The following is a 17,759-nucleotide window of genomic DNA, read 5'->3' on the forward strand; positions in this document are numbered from 1 at the left end:
ATAAAGCAGTCACTAAACACACTCATCACAATATTGTAATACAATAAATATTAGAAATATTAAAGACAGAGTATTAATGTTCTGTGCAAAAATGATATATTATGTGGAGAGTATATTTTAGAGGCATACAGAAAAGTATTTAAAATGGAAATAGGTGGCAAAGAAATGACTCAGGAGCTTGCTGTGCAAGCCTAACTTACTGATTTTGATTCCCAGAATCCACAGACGGTGACCAGAGATGAACTCTACAAAGTGAAAAGTGTGGAAAGTGTTTGCACATGAAGGCATGAAAATATGTAAACAAGTACACCCACCCCTACAAATACACACACTTACAAACACAAATTCTAATGATTTATAATTTTTAATTACAATAGAATGGAGAAATAATTATAAAGAATAATAAAAAATTATAAAATTTGTGAAACAATGACAACAAGGTTTTCAAATTTTGGTTCATAATTAGAAAATACAAGACTTTATTGGTAAAATCTTTATTGATGTATGTTTTAAACAAGTTACCCTGATATTGTTGTAATACTTAAAATTCAATTTACACAATTATATCTTCCCACAGTGACTACAAATAGTTTAAAATATGCCAACCTAATATATAAAATACCAGAATAATTTTATAATACAACATATGAAGATACACAAAACACAGTCAGTTGGGAAAACAATTACTTTTTAATTTAGTTGTTTTACTCTTTTGAGATTTTTATGCACAACTATCCTGTATTTGCATTATTCCCATCCCTCTATGCCTCTCACTCCCTCTACCTACCTCAGTATCCATGGGTTTATAACCTCTGTTTTTGTATTTGCTGTTATATATCCATATGCTATATACAAACCCCAGTGAATCCACTCAGTGTTATTTTCCCGTGTGTATTTTTTTTTCTTTGATGCATTACTTTATTATTTTCTTTGAGTTTAAAGCAGTGCTATCCTAATGACTTTATAATGGAAATCTCTTCCAGTTCTCAACAAGGCTGGTAGCTTTTTTTTTTTTATTAAAGATTTCTGCCTCCTCCCCACCACCGCCTCCCAATTCCCTCCGCCTCCCCCGATCAAGTCCTACTCCCTCGTCAGCCCAAAGAGCAATCAGGGTTCCCTGACCTGTGGGAAGTCCAAGGAACACTCACCTCCATCCAGGTCTAGTAAGGTGAGCATCCAAACTGCCTAGGCTCCCACAAAGCCAGTACGTGCAGTAGGATCAAAAACCCATTGCCATTGTTCTTGAGTTCTCAGTAGTCCTCACTGTCTGCTATGTTCAGCGAGTCCAGCTTTATCCCATGCTTTTTCAGACCCGGACCAGCTCGCAAGGTCCAACTCAAGAGCAGATGGAGAGAGAGCATGATCAAGGAACTCAGGACCGCGAGGGGTGCACCCACACATTGAGACAATGGGGATGTTCTACCATGTGTATTTGTTGAGGTCAGAACATAACATGACTTAACTCTTAGAGATTTGTTGTGAAACACTAAACATGGTCAGCTGTTTTTATAAGTGAATTGCAAACATTAGATATTAGTATTAATGTTTTAATTTGACTTTCTACATTAAAACCTGCAAAATGAATAAAAAAGAATATTTGCCACTTTCCATTACTATTTTTAAAATTCGGTTACAAAAAGAGTTGACGTCATGATAAGTTATGGGAATGAAGAATGTGTGCTGATTGCTAGTTGTTGTTCACATCCAGTCTGAGTCACATTTATTTGAAGAGAAAAAAAGGATCATAATTTTATCAAAATTGGGTGTCTCTCCAAGCATTTGTTTTTTCACTAATTATTTTTGGAATTTCAGAGAGTCAGGAACATAGATTTGACTTAGGAAGAGATTGAGAATGAAATGCTAACATCTGTTCGTGTCAATATTCATATTTTGCAACAGCTTTGGATCTGGAGAGAATAGAATTATTTTTGTTGTTATTGAGCTGATTATTTCTAAAGTTTTAGTCACCATAAATTAAAGATATATTAACATTTATAACTATATTGTGTCACATTGAGAGATTATATGACATGAGATCTGGAATTTGGGTACAAAAGCACTTCTGCTCCAAGAAGAAATAGAAAACAAGTAAACAAAATAATGTCTAATTTTCAGACTAAACCTCTGAAATTGCTGGTAAGCCACAGTTAAATATTTTCCTTTATAAAAGTTGCCAAGGTCATGATGGCTTTTCTTAAGTTTTCAAATGCCTTCATAGAGACTTCATAGGGATTTAAATGAAAATGTCTACCATAGTTTTGATATCTGAACACTCAGTTCCCAACTGGTACTGTTCTTTCTCATTTTTTGTTTTATTAAATAATTTATTTATTTATGTATTATTTAGTGACGTGGTTTCTCTACAGCTTTGGAGCCTGTCCTGGAACTCGCTCTGTAGACCAAACTGGCCTCAAACTCACAGTGATCTGCCTCCCCAAATGCTGGGATTATAGGTATGTGCCACCAATGCCCAGCCCGGTAGTATTTTTTTTGTAGAGGTTAAAGAAGTTCTACTGGAGAAAATGTATCACAGGAGGTAAGCTTCAGTGTTAAAAGTTTGTGTCACTTTTCTATGTCTCTGTTTTTTTTCTCTCTCTCTTTCTATGTGTGTGTGTGTGTGTGTGTGTGTGTGTGTGTGTGTGTCTGTGTCTGTGTGTGCGTGTGTGTGTCCTTTTTTTTAAAAAAGAGGTGAACATTCTATTTTCATGGCATCTTCTGGTTGCCAAATGTCCACGAATGATGGACTTATTTCTTAAGCTGTTTTTGGTCACCTTTTGAGAAGATGCTCAAGCACAGAAAAGGTCTGTCTTCTGTCAGTCATCTGCTCAACTTAATGATTTCTCTTTCCTATTAGTGTGAACTTAAGATATTTGCATTCTTAAAATCATGTATTATGTACTCTTTCTGAGTGATTTCACTAAGCATACTTACTTTTAGATTCATTTTAGTTGCATCCTTCAAAACCTTTAGCAGTTTTGGTAGTATCTTTGATATATTCAAATATTTGTTTTTAGAAAAAGCCTCTATGAAGTTTAATATATATAGATTTTAATGTACACATGGGTTTCTATCTCTATGTTTCTATTGTACAAATATTTTAGTGTTCAATATCTATTGCTAAGTGGTAAATAACTTAATATCAAAAATATTCAAAAAACTTTTTAAAGTTGTTCATTTTATGTTTTCACAATGTATATGGAAAAATTTAGCTTTTTAATTTGTTCATCTATATATGATGAAATTCTCTTAATAGCAGATATTCCAATAAGTATATAAAGACATGTTATTCAGTTCAGAAGCAATGAAATTGTTCATCTTTTATATGTATTTTAATGTATATATTTTGTCAAATTTTATAAAACACTTTTTCTGGGACTCTATTTTCAATTTTTAAATGTTCTTCAAAGAAATATTTTTTTACTACTGAATTTGTGAATTTAAAATATTTTGCTAATGTACATTATTGTCATATATATAACTTTCAAATATTTCTCCAGTAGGTGCCTTGTCATTTAATTGTCTATGAAAAGCATTTCCAAATACCAGAAGTCTTAGTTTTAATGAAATACATTTGCAAACAGTTCCTCATTAGATTCTCATTTTGATAATTGATTTAAGAATATTTTTCCTAACCCAACTTGAAATTTCACAAAATATTTTCCACATTTTTATAATACTTTTATTCTTAGATGAATAAATATAAGTCTATTATTCATTTTGTGTCAACTACTTCATAGCCTGTCAACTGTTGTTGAACATTTAACTGTAAATTGTTCTTCTCAGACAAGTTTTTAGTTCTCATTCATTTTGTATACTATGATAATACACTTAATACATACACAATACCAATTTTTTTCACTAGAAATTTGTTAAATTATACTCCTTCCAGACTATGATGTGTTTCTATTCTGAATTCTTTAAGCAATTTTCACACATTTGTGAGTATTTGTCTTTTTAAAAATATTGCAGCTATAGGCTTCTATTAGATTTGTCTCGAGTGGGTCATCATATCTATCTCTTTTCTTCATGTTGGAATAGAATCTTTCTTGAGCCTGTACATGGGTCATATGCACAACAAAACAGTTGCTGTATTGTATCCTGAAGACTGTTTCCTTGTAGCTGTATATTGCCTATATTTGTACACTTTCTCAACTTCTTTTTTAGATGTGTATTTCTTAGGCACCATTTACTCTAACTAGGATCTTTTCTGATGAGGAGCATATGGGTATAATTATAAGTCATTAAGAACCAGTTTACTGTGTTTATAAAGCAGAATAATAGTGGTCGGTTTTCTGAAAGCGTCTATGACTTATATAGCAATAGATTGCAATTAGCCAGGTGGCAGTGGGGCACGCCTTTAATCCTAGTACTCAGAAGGCAGAGGCAGACAGATCTCCGTGAGTTTGTGGCCAATCTGGTCTACAAGGTCTAGTTCCAGGACAGGCCCAAAAGCTACAGAGAAACCCTGTCTTTCAAAACCAAAAAAATAATGGATTATTACTGTAATAATCGTGCCAAGAATGGGTTTCATTTTGTGGAATAATCCCTAATCCTTAATTTCAACAAGAAAATGGGTGCTTGTTCTTTTGGTGGTTTTGCCACTGATCCACTAGTGAGCATGTCTGTCTAGGAAAGCCATTACTATATCTCAGAGAATTCACAACTGAGTTTGTTTTATGAATACATTTATCTTCTTGTAGCATTCATAGGACCCGCAAACTCTATGAAAACAACAAAAAGGAAAGAAACATTCAGGTCAGTACCAGGGTGATTTTTCAGTGTTATAGTCTCAAATGTATGACGTATTGAGTAATAGTATCTTACTATATGATGCTGAAATTTTACCAAAAGAACTGAAAATAACCGGCAATACTTGTGAGCATTTGCAGTATCACTAGCTAACAACAGTAAGTAGCTCAGTCCTGGTACTAAGGTTTTTAATTTAACAGCATCTGTGAAGTTTGTGACTTTATTACTTGTATAAGGCAAATGAAAGTCTTAATCACTGAATTTTAGTTATAGACTCACAATTTGGCAAGATTAATAAAATCAATTAAAATGTTTATGTTCAGAATTATATGACTCTTCATCACAAGACTATATATACCTTTATTCCACTGCCTCCATAATAAGCTACTAACCACCTAGGGTATATTTTTTCTGTAGAACATAACTTTGATAAACGAAAGAGAGTTATCAAGTCAAAGAGAATTCAGGAATAAAGTTAAAATAAATATGGGTAAATAAGTTAGCTTACCAATGTTATAATCTTTGCTTCAGTTTACTTGACATTAGGATAAAGTTAAATTATTAATATGCTGAAAAAAAATCAATGGTTTAACTGAAAACTAATTCAACTTAGGGAAGATATGTTTGGTTCTGGAAATCTATACAATTATGTAGGACTAATGAATTAATGGATCTTGGAGAATAATTCAAAACTACCATTTTTTCTAAACAAGAAATATCCCTAATTACTAGAAATATTTGAACTTATAGATACATGTAGAAATATAGCCCTCACCTCACATCAAAGAAACTTCTCTCTGCAAAAGATCAAGGTCATTACAAAATCCACAACCAATAAAACTGGTCTACAAGAGCTAGGTCCAGGACAGGAACCAAAAGCTACGGAGAACAAGGCAAGCTGTGGGTTTTAGAGGAGCTATGACATTCAATGAGGTTCCCCAGCTGTTAGTGTGGAATGGCCCGAGGTACGTAATGGTCTCTTCATTTCTTGTATGTATGACAGCACTGCATACTTCATAGTATTTTGTATTACTAGGAAATTGATTTTTAAGGATGTCTCATTTTGTTTTCTGTAATAAAATTATGCACATTTTAAAACAAAAAAAAAAAGAAAATTAAGAAAAAAAAAGAATACCTGTGAGGAAAATGTTGCCTACTAATGTCAGAAGGTAGATTCGCGAAACAGATACAGACCCACAGCCAAACATTTGGTGGAGCTTGAGGAATCCTGCAGAATAATAGATGAAAGAATTGAAGAATCCATAGGTCAAAAACACTGTAAGACAACCCACAGTATCAGCTAGCCGCTGCCCATATGGTCTCACAGAATCTTGAATCAACAACCTGGCCTGCATAGAACTGACCTAGGCACTCTGCATATATGTTACAGTTTTGTGTTTTGTTCCTCTTGTGGTACTCCTAACAATGGGGATGCAGTCTCTACCTCTTGTACTGGCTTATGGGACCCCGTTCATTATACTGGGTCACTTTGCCTAGCCTCAATATATGGGGAGGTGTTTAGTCTTACTGCTGGCGTGGGAAGTTTTTCTGTATATGTGTTGTTTTCACTGGTTAATAAATAAAGAAGCTGTTTCGGCCAGTGGCTTAGCAGAATAGAACTAGGCAGGGAAAACTAACCTGAATGCTAAGAGAAAGAAGGCAGGGTCAGGAGAAGCCATGGAGCTGACACCAGAGACAGACATGCCAAAACTTTGCCAGTAAGCCAAAGCCACGTGGAGATACACAATTTAATAGAAATGGCTTAAATTAAGATGAAAAAGTTAGCCAATAAAAAGTTAGAGCTAATGGGCCAAGCAGTGATTTAATTAATACAGTTTCGGTGTGGTTGTTTAGGGGATGAGCAGCCAGGAACTAACAAGAGGCCTCCTACAACATACTGCCAATTGTCAGGTCATGTTTTCTTGGTATCTATGGGAACCCTGTCCTTTCCTGAAAACAACTGAAGGTGTGTATGGGGGGAGGAACACGAACAGAAGAGTACTGTGGGGGAGGGCTTGAGAAGAGAGGAAGTGAAGGGGTTAAATCAGCTCCCTTTAGAGGGCGGGGTTTGCCTTAGGCAAATCCCGGCCAATAAAGAGTGCGCGGAGAGGCGGCTCGGCCTTTTTGTTCCTCGCTACCTGTGCTATGCTGGAACTTTGGTTCAGTAAGTTTAACAATAAACTGGTAAATATTCTTTGATATCTGCTTTGCCTTTATTTTGTGCCGGAACATCTGGCGCCTCCTCCGTGGGGCTTTGCCGAGAACCGGCCCCGAACGGAGTCTCTTGCACCCCGGGGTCGCTACGGCGGTCTCTCTGGGCGCGCGCGGAAGAAGTTGAGATTCTCAGCAGTCTCTCTGGGCGCGCGCTGAAACAGCTGAGACTCTGAGCGACTCGATTTTCCCTGCCGCTTGTTAGAGTATCAAGCAGTGAGTTTGATATCCACAGAGCCTTTTTAACAGCGCCTAAAGCTCTGTTCCGAGCCGCCCCGGCCAGATTTCCCGTGCGCAACCGCCCGCGGCGCGCGCGCTGCCTGTGTCTGCTCCCCCTCCCACCACCCCCACCGCCGCCAGCGCTCAGGTCACGTGACAGCGGCCTGAGAGCCCCGGCAAAAAATACTTATCAGCTTGGTGTCTGTTTCAATTTTGTTTTTGAGTCCTTTTATTTCAGATTTAGGACACGTGGATTCAACTGGGCTCTTTCGCCACCACTGGCAGGAACCAGTTATTACAGGTAAGAGAACTTTTTCTTTTCTAAATAATGTCTGACAACGTGACCGCAGCCTATTTCAATAGTTCTTTTGAATGCACCGTTTGGGAGATCTTACAAGAGGTGTCTACCACACCGCATATATGGATATTCCTGGGATTCTTATTTTTCCTTAGCACTATTTGGTTTGATAATAGGAAAATGATCAAATCTCTTAAGGCAGAGGTTGAACGTTTAAAAACAATTGAGAATGACAACAATCTTCTCAAGAATCAGTTTGAAGTTCTCCAGGAAGAAAACAAATCTTTGTTTAACATGACTCGGTTAACTGAGCAAAATCTAAAAAAAGTACAGGTTGATGTTAAGGAGAAATTCATTACTATGGAAGAAGGAACAGCTGAATTGGATCGTAAGTTTCAGCAGTCCCTTTCTGTAGGAACTGAAACGTTAACTGAGAGAATCAAAACTGCTGAATGTGACAATCGAATTTTGTCTAAAGCATATGACAGATTGGCGGAAAGATTGTCAATACAAGAAGGCACGGTTTATGCCATAAAAATTATGTCCAAAGATGACAAGTTATCTCTACTGGACAAATTTCATACTCTAGAATCCTCAATGAAGGCTTTAGAACATAATTCTGGGCAGGAGATTCAGACATTACAAAAAGCAATGGTGAATAGAATTGAAAAGATTGAGGAATTTCTAAATTCTGAAGAAGAAGAGCAAAGGGTAGAAAGGCAAATTTTAACTACATCTGTGGATAAATCCCTCCGGGACAATTTTCACAAAGCTCTACCTACAGCTCTACATGCCTTTCCTGTAATAACAACAGAAAAGGTGGTTGGTTCCAGAAACCCTAGGGTCATCAAGGAAGATACATGGGAGCCTGTCCGTATGAATGATCTCAAAGAAATTAAACAGGCCATCATGTCTTTTGGGATGCACTCCCCTTTTGTTAAAGAGATGCTAAAATCTTGGGCCACAACAAGCAAAGCAACCCCCTTGGACTGGCTCCAGCTGAGCTCCGCGGTCCTTGAGAGTGGACCGCACTTAAAATGGAAATGCTTATTCAGGCAAGAGGCTAGACTTTTAGAACAGCAGGAAAAGGCGAAGGGAATTGACGTTTCCCTAGATAAAATTCTAGGTGAAGGGCTCTTTTCAGACCCTCAGGAACAAGCTAATTTGGATGAAAACATACTTTCTATGTGTACTACAGCAGCCTTAAGGGCTTGGGACAGAGTACAAGACCCAGGACAGAGAATGGAATCATTTGTCACAGTTAAACAGGGTCAGAGAGAACCCTTTAGTGACTTTTTACAAAGATTAACTAAAGCTGTACAAATGGGGATACCTGACCCAGAAGCAAGACGTATAATAATTGAGTCTTTGGCCTATGAAAATGCTAATGTGGAATGCAAAAGGATCTTGAGGCCTTTAATGTTCAGATCAGCGTCCTTGGAAGAATGGGTCTTGCATACACTAGATGTTGACACATTTGACTATGGCACTGAAGCATGGGTAGAAGAAGCAATTTCCAATTGTAAAAGGAGACACCAGAATACCAAATGTTTTAATTGTGGCAAAATGGGTCATATGAAAAGGAATTGTAAACAACGGGTTTTCAGAAATAATAATAATGCGTCTTCTAGAAATAACAGGAATAGAAGGAATCAGCCTTCAGGTTTATGTAGAAGATGTGGGAAGGGCAGACATTGGACGAATGAATGCAGGTCTACAAGAGATAGACAAGGCAACCTGATACAGACGGGAAACGTGAGAGGGGGGGCCTCTCAGGCCCCCATGGCAAACATGGTTCAGACATTCCCAGTTTCTGCAGAGAACATGCCTCGTCAGGACAATTAGAAAGCCACATGCCTACTGTTACAAGCAATAGTAATCAGAAAGATGAGTTACGTGTGTTTTGGCAAACTTCTATAAATGATCAAAGACCTAAGCTGAGAGTGTGTGTAAATGGCATTTTTATTACTGGCCTACTGGACACAGGTGCTGATGTAAGTATCATTACCCCAGAATCTTGGCATCCATATTGGCCTCTTCAGAATGTAAATGTTCAGCTCCTGGGAATTGGAACCCTATCTCGAGTAAGGCAGAGCACGAGATGGGTTGAATGTATAGGGCCTGAGGGACAAATAGGAAAATTAAGGCCTTATGTAGCCAATATTGCAATGAATTTATGGGGTCGTGACCTATTACAACAATGGAATACTCAAATTAACATTCCTGCTACTTCTAGAGCCCATATTTCTGAAAGGAATATTAAAAGTTATTACAAAAGGACAAAACCGGCCATTAGGGCTGTGCAGGAACAAGCACTTGATGTCCCTTCAGAAATACCAACAGCCTTGTCTCTAAAATGGTTGACTGAGAAACCAATATGGACAAAGCAATGGCCTTTAGCTGAGGAAAAGCTACAGGCTTTAGAACAGCTGGTACAAGAGCAACTAGAAGCTGGACATATAGAAGAATCTACCAGCCCTTGGAATTCTCCTGTATTTGTGGTTAAGAAAAAATCAGGTAAATGGAGAATGGTGACAGATCTCAGGGCCATCAACAAGGTTATTCAACCTATGGGCCCTCTGCAATCTGGAATTCCGTTGCCCTCTTTATTACCAAAAGGATGGCCTCTCATAGTTATTGATTTGAAGGATTGTTTTTTCACTATACCTTTGCAAAAAGAAGATAGAGAAAAATTTGCCTTCACAGTGCCTACTTATAACAATTCTCAACCTTCGAGGAGGTACCACTGGACCGTCCTCCCCCAGGGTATGTTAAATAGCCCCTCCCTGTGCCAATATTTTGTGAACCAACCATTGCAAATAATACGCAAGAAATTTCCCAAATCTATTGTATACCATTACATGGACGACATATTGTTATCTGATTCAAACATAGATACCTTGAACAGGCTGTTTGAAGAAATACAGATACTGTTACCTAAATGGGGATTGCAAATTGCTCCTGAAAAGATTCAGAAGGGAGATTCTGTTAATTATTTAGGTTATAGAATAGGTTTGCAAAAAATTAAGACACAGAAGGCACAAATTCGGAGGGATCGCTTACGGACTCTTAATGACTTTCAAAGACTGTTAGGAGACATTTCCAGTTTACGACCAACTATTGGGATAACACCTGATCTAATAATTCATTTGAACAAGACCTTGGATGGTGATAAAGATTTAAACAGTCCCAGAGAATTAACAGCTGAAGCAGAAAAGGAACTGACAATGATTGAGGAGAAATTACAACAGGCACATGTGGACAGAGTGAATCCAGAGCTCGATTGTATTCTCGTCATATTACCATCGAAAATTTCTCCTACAGGAATTTTAATGCAGAGAGATGATATTATCTTGGAATGGATCTTTTTACCACATAAACCAAGTAAGAAACTGAAAACTTATGTGGAAAAAGTCTCTGAGTTAATTATAAAAGGCAAGCTGAGACTTCGTCAACTAGCAGGCATAGACCCAGCAGAAATTATAGTGCCTTTCACTGCTGATGAACTAAAGAAATTATGGGAAGATAATGAACCATGGCAAAGAGCTTGTGCTAATTTTTTGGGAGACATTAATAACAACTATCCAAAAAGCAAGCGGCTCAACTTCATAAAGAGAACTTCTTGGATCCTTCCTCGAATAGTCCGTGATGCTCCAATAACTGGAGCCCGTACATTCTATACTGATGCCAATAAATCAGGGAAGGCAGGTTACAAATCAGAAGACTTGGGTAAGGTGGAACAAAGTCCTTATGATTCTGTCCAGAAGGCAGAATTATATGCCATTCTTATGGTACTAAGAGATTTTAAAGAACCTATTAATATAGTTACTGATTCACAATATGCAGAAAGAGTTATTTTACATATTGAAACTGCTGAATTTATACCTGATGATACAGAACTAACCTCATTGTTTATCCAGGTTCAAGATTTGATCAGGAACAGGCTTTGCCCTATGTACATAACACACATCCGATCCCATACGGGTCTGCCAGGTCCTCTAGCACAAGGTAATGCAGAAATTGATCAATTATTGATTGGTAGTGTGCTTCAAGCCTCTGAATTTCATAAAAAACATCATGTTAATAGCAAAGGTTTGAAGAAAGAGTTTTCTATTACATGGCAACAAGCTAAGGAGATTGTGAAGAAATGCCCTACCTGCTCTTTCTATAACCAAACGCCACTGCCAGCAGGAGTTAATCCAAAGGGCACTCATAGAAATGAAATCTGGCAGATGGATGTGTTCCACTTTGCAGAATTTGGCAAATTGAAATATGTTCATCACACCATCGACACTTATTCAGGCTTTCAGTGGGCAACTGCTTTAAGTTCAGAAAAAGCTGATTCAGTAATCACTCATTTATTAGAAGTCATGGCTATCATGGGTATACCTACACAAATAAAGACAGATAATGGTCCTGCTTATGTCTCTAGGAAGATGAAACGGTTTTTTGATCATTACAATATCAAGCATGTTACAGGTATACCATACAATCCTACAGGTCAAGCAGTCATAGAAAGATCAAATCGAACTATAAAGGATATGTTGAACAAACAGAAAGGGGTGGAAAACACCCCTAGAAATAGGTTACATAATGCTTTGTTAACCTTGAATTTTCTCAACGCTAACGAGAAGGGAACGACGGCTGCAGAAAGACATTGGATAATGGAAAAGTCTGCTGAACTAAATCAACCAGTTTATTTCAAGGATGTACTGACCTCACAATGGAAGCCAGGAGATGTGCTGCGTTGGGGAAGGGGTTTTGCTCTTATCTCCACAGGTGAGGAAAAATTATGGATACCGTCAAAATTAATAAAGGTTCGGTTTGAGGAAGAGAAGTCACTTGGAAAAGATAAATAACAATTCATTCACAAGGATGACCGACATACAGATGGTAAGGTTTACTAATAGGATGGGGGCAGGGTTCTTTTCTTATCTCCACAGGAAAATATTCATCTCCAAAGAATTTGAGGGACCCTGAATATTTAATTACTGATGGATGGAAAATAGATACGACCCATTAAACATCAACAATAAAATTCTATACGTATCGTAAGTATTGGTTTTATATATATTTATGTATATTTATATGTTTTATTGAACACTTCTTTATAAATGTGTAGAGCTGGTTTTGGAGTTGGACTATGGCTCAGTCCTTCTTCAATTCCAAGCCTGTTGATAAGAGATATTTCAAAGTTTCTGTCTCAGGTCAGGAGCCATGAAATGGGACAGAATAAGAATAATTTTATACTTGATAAACTTTCTTTGCCTTCCCTCACATCTGTGTCTTTCTTTATATGTCAGTATAAGTCCTTGTTGTTAATGTTTAAATTTCCCATAACAAGCAACATATTTTCCTACAGTAATTTTTGAAGTTTCCAGGATGAAGATGGGGCCCCACAACATCAACTCAATCTGGTTTTTATGACGTCATGAATTTTTTTTTTTTTTTTAAGCACTAATTTTGGATCTGTTTTTTGGTACCAATTGCAAGAGACAATTTCATATGATGCACATTTTTGACAACGCTCTGGCCGGACCTTCTCGAAACACACAGAGACTAGTTATAGTTTTCTTAAGTCAAAGGTTAATTTGGGAATTTTACCATCGTTTGCTTTCACAGGGGCCCCTAAGAAGAACGTCGCCCCCATGTCAGCTAGAAGCAATCTAAGAGGACGACGTCCCCTCTCCCAACAGAGTTTGCCCACAGGGTTAGGGACATCTTTTAGTGGTTGGTTTAGGGGTGAGGGGATGGGGAGATATTGTATGGAATTAGGGATATATATATATATAAAAAAAAAAGAGGGGGATTAACTGGGTTGATGGGATGATTGGTATTTGTGACTTACTGTTTTTAGAAAATTATGTTGGTACTGTTTCTTGTATATTGATATATTGAATATTGAATGTGAGTGTTCCTACCTCTATTTTGGTATAAGAGTATGCTTATATTGTATGGATACATCTATCATATCACAATGTACATTTCTACCTCTGGTCCTATTTATGTAATAACATTGTTTACATTTGATAAGTAATGACATTGTTTACAAGTGAAGATCATTGTCTTCATACATTGCACAATTGTTTATTCCCTTAGTTTTCAAATTAGATAGGTATTGAGAATTACATGTTTGTCATATTATTTTTAGGTTAATCAGGTCTTTTAGATACATAGAGATTATTTTCAGTATAGATAGTATAATCTTCAGCTTCTTTGAAGAGCTGTAGAAAATGGCCTTTAATCTAACCTAGAATTCTGTGCCATCGAGACACAATTTACTCCTGGCAACACCACTCTACTCCCGAGAGAACGTTGAGCACCAAAGACACTCCACTGGGAGCTTGTCTTCCTGGCAGAACTGGCCTTTGGGTTAAGAAAAACCCATACCTCAACTACTGACTAAGATATAAACAGGATTGTCTTATCTTGCCAAGACAGGGTAGGATAATCCTAAGAAAGTTCCTTGCATTTGAGAATGGTATGTCAGTTATGTTAGGCCTTAGCCAAAGTTGGTTGACTCAACATTGCAAATGAGATTTTGGGTGATTGCCCAGGCAGTCAGTTGTCTCTGTCATTTGTTGCACATTTTGGTTATCTCTTTTTTGTTAAGTAATATTTACTCCCTTCTCGGATCTTTGATGGAGTTGAAGATTATTTAATTGTAGTTACTCTTTAGCAAAACTTTTGCTCCCAATATTGTTTGTTATATTTATCATTTGTTATTATTGTTATAGTTATATTTGGTTTAGTTGTGTCTTATTTAGACAAAAGGGGGAGATGAAGGGGTTAAATCAGCTCCCTTTAGAGGGCGGGGTTTGCCTTAGGCAAATCCCGGCCAATAAAGAGTGCGCGGAGAGGCGGCTCGGCCTTTTTGTTCCTCGCTACCTGTGCTACGCTGGAACTTTGGTTCAGTAAGTTTAACAATAAACTGGTAAATATTCTTTGATATCTGCTTTGCCTTTATTTTGTGCCGGAACAAGGAAGGAGGGGAATTTGCAGCCAGGATCAAAAATAAATAATTAAAAATAATTATTGACCAAGAGCTCTTAGATTTTACTGTGCACTAGATTAATGGAAGTTACTATAATATAGAACAATGAAGAGAGTTAGATAAAAGGAATACTCTGAAATATTTTCTCAAATTTATCTGTTCTAAGAAACGTACTCATGAATTTACGGCTACAGGTGCAAAAGTTATAACAGTGTAACATAACAGCATGCCATGGGGAGTCATTTAATTATGCATTAAATGTTCCATGGACCCTTGAACATACTTCAAGACTTGTTGTCTTTCCCCATTATAGTAGCTCCTTGAAATTTACTTACTAAAAATTTCATAAAGTAATTTTAAATTGCTAACATTTCTATATAATTTTAAATCACACCAATGAAAACATGCTATGATAACGAAATTAAAGTTTATAGCATTATAGTCCTTTACTATATTTATTGGGAGTTCCTTGTAGACTATGCTATAATTTTTATAGTCCATGATTTTATATCATTTAAACAATCAAATGAAGGATATTAATGGTAAACTTGCATTAATTCATCTCTGATAAGATAAATTATATTGAAATTAATTACATATTAAGTTTCAAGAACATGAACTTATATTCCCATCAGATTTTCAATATTGCTTGGGGTATTTTGAATAATTATAGAAATGTTACGAGACTATTATATATTCTCCTAATAGTCACAAAGAATGAAATACATTTATCTGCTCTATAATTGCTGCATCAAATTTTGATATTGTTTTATGTTTTGCTGAGGCTTTCAGTAGAAAGCTAGCCATATTGTCTTGCTTACACACTTCATTGTTAACCAAAACACATCATGGCATATTTTAATACTGATGGCTGAGTAATTCATGCAGATAATTAAAGAAATACTTCAATTTTCATTACATCCTGAAGCATTCTCTCCTTTCAATCTAGATTAAGTTTAATAAAGCTATTTCCATGCAGTTTTTTTCTGATTTGGAGTTTTGTTTGCAAATAGGTTGATATCACAAAGCTTATTGACTTACTTTCAGCACATATCCCCATTTTACTGATAAACTGAAATTCTGTCTGTGCTGTAATTGTCTTTCATGAAGAAAGCTTCATTTTAATCAAAGGTTTGCCTTTCTATTTATATACCAGTCAAGAAAATATAATTTAAACTATCAGTAAATGTACAAATTTTTCCCTTCCAGAATTAAAGTGTGTTTAATGGTCTAATTTTGATGTTGTATAAATCTATAGATCTAATAAAGACATCATATATTGATATAATATGACAAAAATTAAAATACTAAACTTTGCACACCATTACAATGTCATAATAAAAATCCATATTCTGCCAGAAAAAAATCATATGCTTACCATCACATCATTTTCTTTTTCTTTATTTTGTAAAAATAATCATCTTTATTTTACATACCAATCCCAGTTCCCCTGTGCTCCCCTCCTCTTGCTTACCTCACCCCATCCCAACCCCTTCCACTCCTCAGAGATAGTAAGACTTTACTTGGGGAGTCAACAAGGTCTATCACTTCACTTTGAGGCAGGACAAAGGCTCTCTGCCCTCTATATAGGCTGGGCTACTTGTCCTTCCATAGGGAATGGGCAACAAAAAGCTAGTTTATACACTAGGGATAAATCCTGCTCTCACTGCCAGTGGTCCCAGAAACCGCCCAAGTCATCAGATAGCATAGTTTAATCAGGTTCTCCTGCTTTTAGTATAGAGTCAGTGAGTTTCCACTAGCTCTGGCAAATTGTTTCTGTGGTTTTCCCCACCATGATTCTCAACCATTTGCTCATATTATTGTTCCTCCCTCTCCTTAAATGAACTCTGGGATCTAGGCCCAGTGCTTCGCTGTTGATCTGTGCACGTGTTTCCACCAGTTACTGGATGAAGGTCTTATGATTACAATTAAAGTAGTCATAATTTCTGATTACACAGGAAGACTAGTTCAGGCACCCTGTTTACTCTTGTTTAGAGTCTTAGAAGGGGTTATCCTTGTGAATACCTGGGAATTTTCCAAGTGCCAGGTTTCTCCTCAACACTATATTGCCTCCCTCTATCAAGATATTTCCTATTCTCTCTCTCTGCTATTCCCCCAAATCAACCATCCTGTGCCTCATGTTCTCCTCCCTGCTCTCTTCTGCAATCTTCCTCTCCTTTCTTTTATGCTCTGATTTTCTCCAGAAATCTTGTCTATTTGGTTATAGTTCTAAGCACTTGGAAAAGACTATGGATTGCTGCCCTTACTGTGAGTGTATCCCCAAATAAACAAAACTTTGTTATACTGTATTCTTGGCTATCGTGGAATTCTTTGGTTAAACTACAACTTGGCACATGTATGCGCCTGAGCACACAACACTGTCATCCATGCCCACACCTGCTACAGCCGCCTCCCACACCATGCAGCTGGTATGCCCCTCCAATGCATCTGTGCACTGCTTGGCTCGGTTGGCCTATGGCTTGAGTTAGCGGTTTCCTGTTGGCCTGTTTCCGTGTGCCTCAGTATAATTGTGCGGTTCTACTACGTGACTTCCTGCCGAAACTCTGCCAAGGATTTTCTGGCCCCTGGCCCATGTGGCACACTGCAGCTACACAAGCCAGTATCTGCTTCTGAGGTCCAGCTGCTGCAAGGCCTGCTCTGATCAGGCTGAACTCTGACCCTGGAAACTCTAACTCTGCACGTGAGTGTCATTGACCAATCAGTAACATTGCAGCACATACCTGCAAGCTCTGTGTTCCTTGACCTTCTGCCCAACTCAACGTCCTCTGTAGGCAGGTGTGCTGCTCTTAAGAATTTAACAAAATTTGTTAGTAATTCTAGGACCTGCCTTACTGCCGCTACTCCAACGCATGCTGGTCAATCAAGATTATTACACCGACAACAATTTTCTGAAAATTATTGAAGTAAATTAATTTGATTAATAAATAAACGAATTTGAAAGTTGTGAAACAACCCCAGGGTAATTGCAGACAATATCACCACCCAGAAGTTCAACAACTTTTTTGATTATACACAGGATGGATTTCTGCAGGAACTAGATGACCTACCTGGTACAAACATTTTTGTGGCCATCACAGCTATTAGTTTTGTTCTTCATTTTTTTTATTTTATTTTATTTTTTAATTTATTTATTTATTAAGGATTTCTGCCTCCTCCCTGCAACCGCCTCCCATTTCCCTCCCCCTCCCCCGATCAAGTCACCCTCCCTCATCTGCTCGAAGAGCAATCAGGGTTCCCTGACCTGTGGGAAGTCCAAGGACCGCCCAC

General features: G+C 37.2%; 1 long non-coding RNA gene across 1 annotated transcript in view; it reads right to left on the bottom strand.

Annotated features, from left to right (window-relative positions):
• Positions 1-17,352, bottom strand: part of LOC142852778 (uncharacterized) — a 35,720-nt gene extending 18,368 nt beyond the window's left edge. Inside the window, exons 1-4 of the long non-coding RNA XR_012910993.1 lie at positions 17,213-17,352; positions 5,885-5,977; positions 5,525-5,546; positions 201-245 (exon numbers count right to left, since the gene is read on the bottom strand). This is a non-coding gene — a long non-coding RNA (uncharacterized LOC142852778). The remainder of the gene's footprint in view (positions 1-200; positions 246-5,524; positions 5,547-5,884; positions 5,978-17,212) is intronic.
• Positions 17,353-17,759: the final 407 nt, after the last annotated feature.

Source organism: Microtus pennsylvanicus, chromosome 6 (assembly GCF_037038515.1).
Source record: "Microtus pennsylvanicus isolate mMicPen1 chromosome 6, mMicPen1.hap1, whole genome shotgun sequence".
In the NCBI taxonomy this organism is placed as follows: Eukaryota; Metazoa; Chordata; class Mammalia; order Rodentia; family Cricetidae; genus Microtus; species Microtus pennsylvanicus.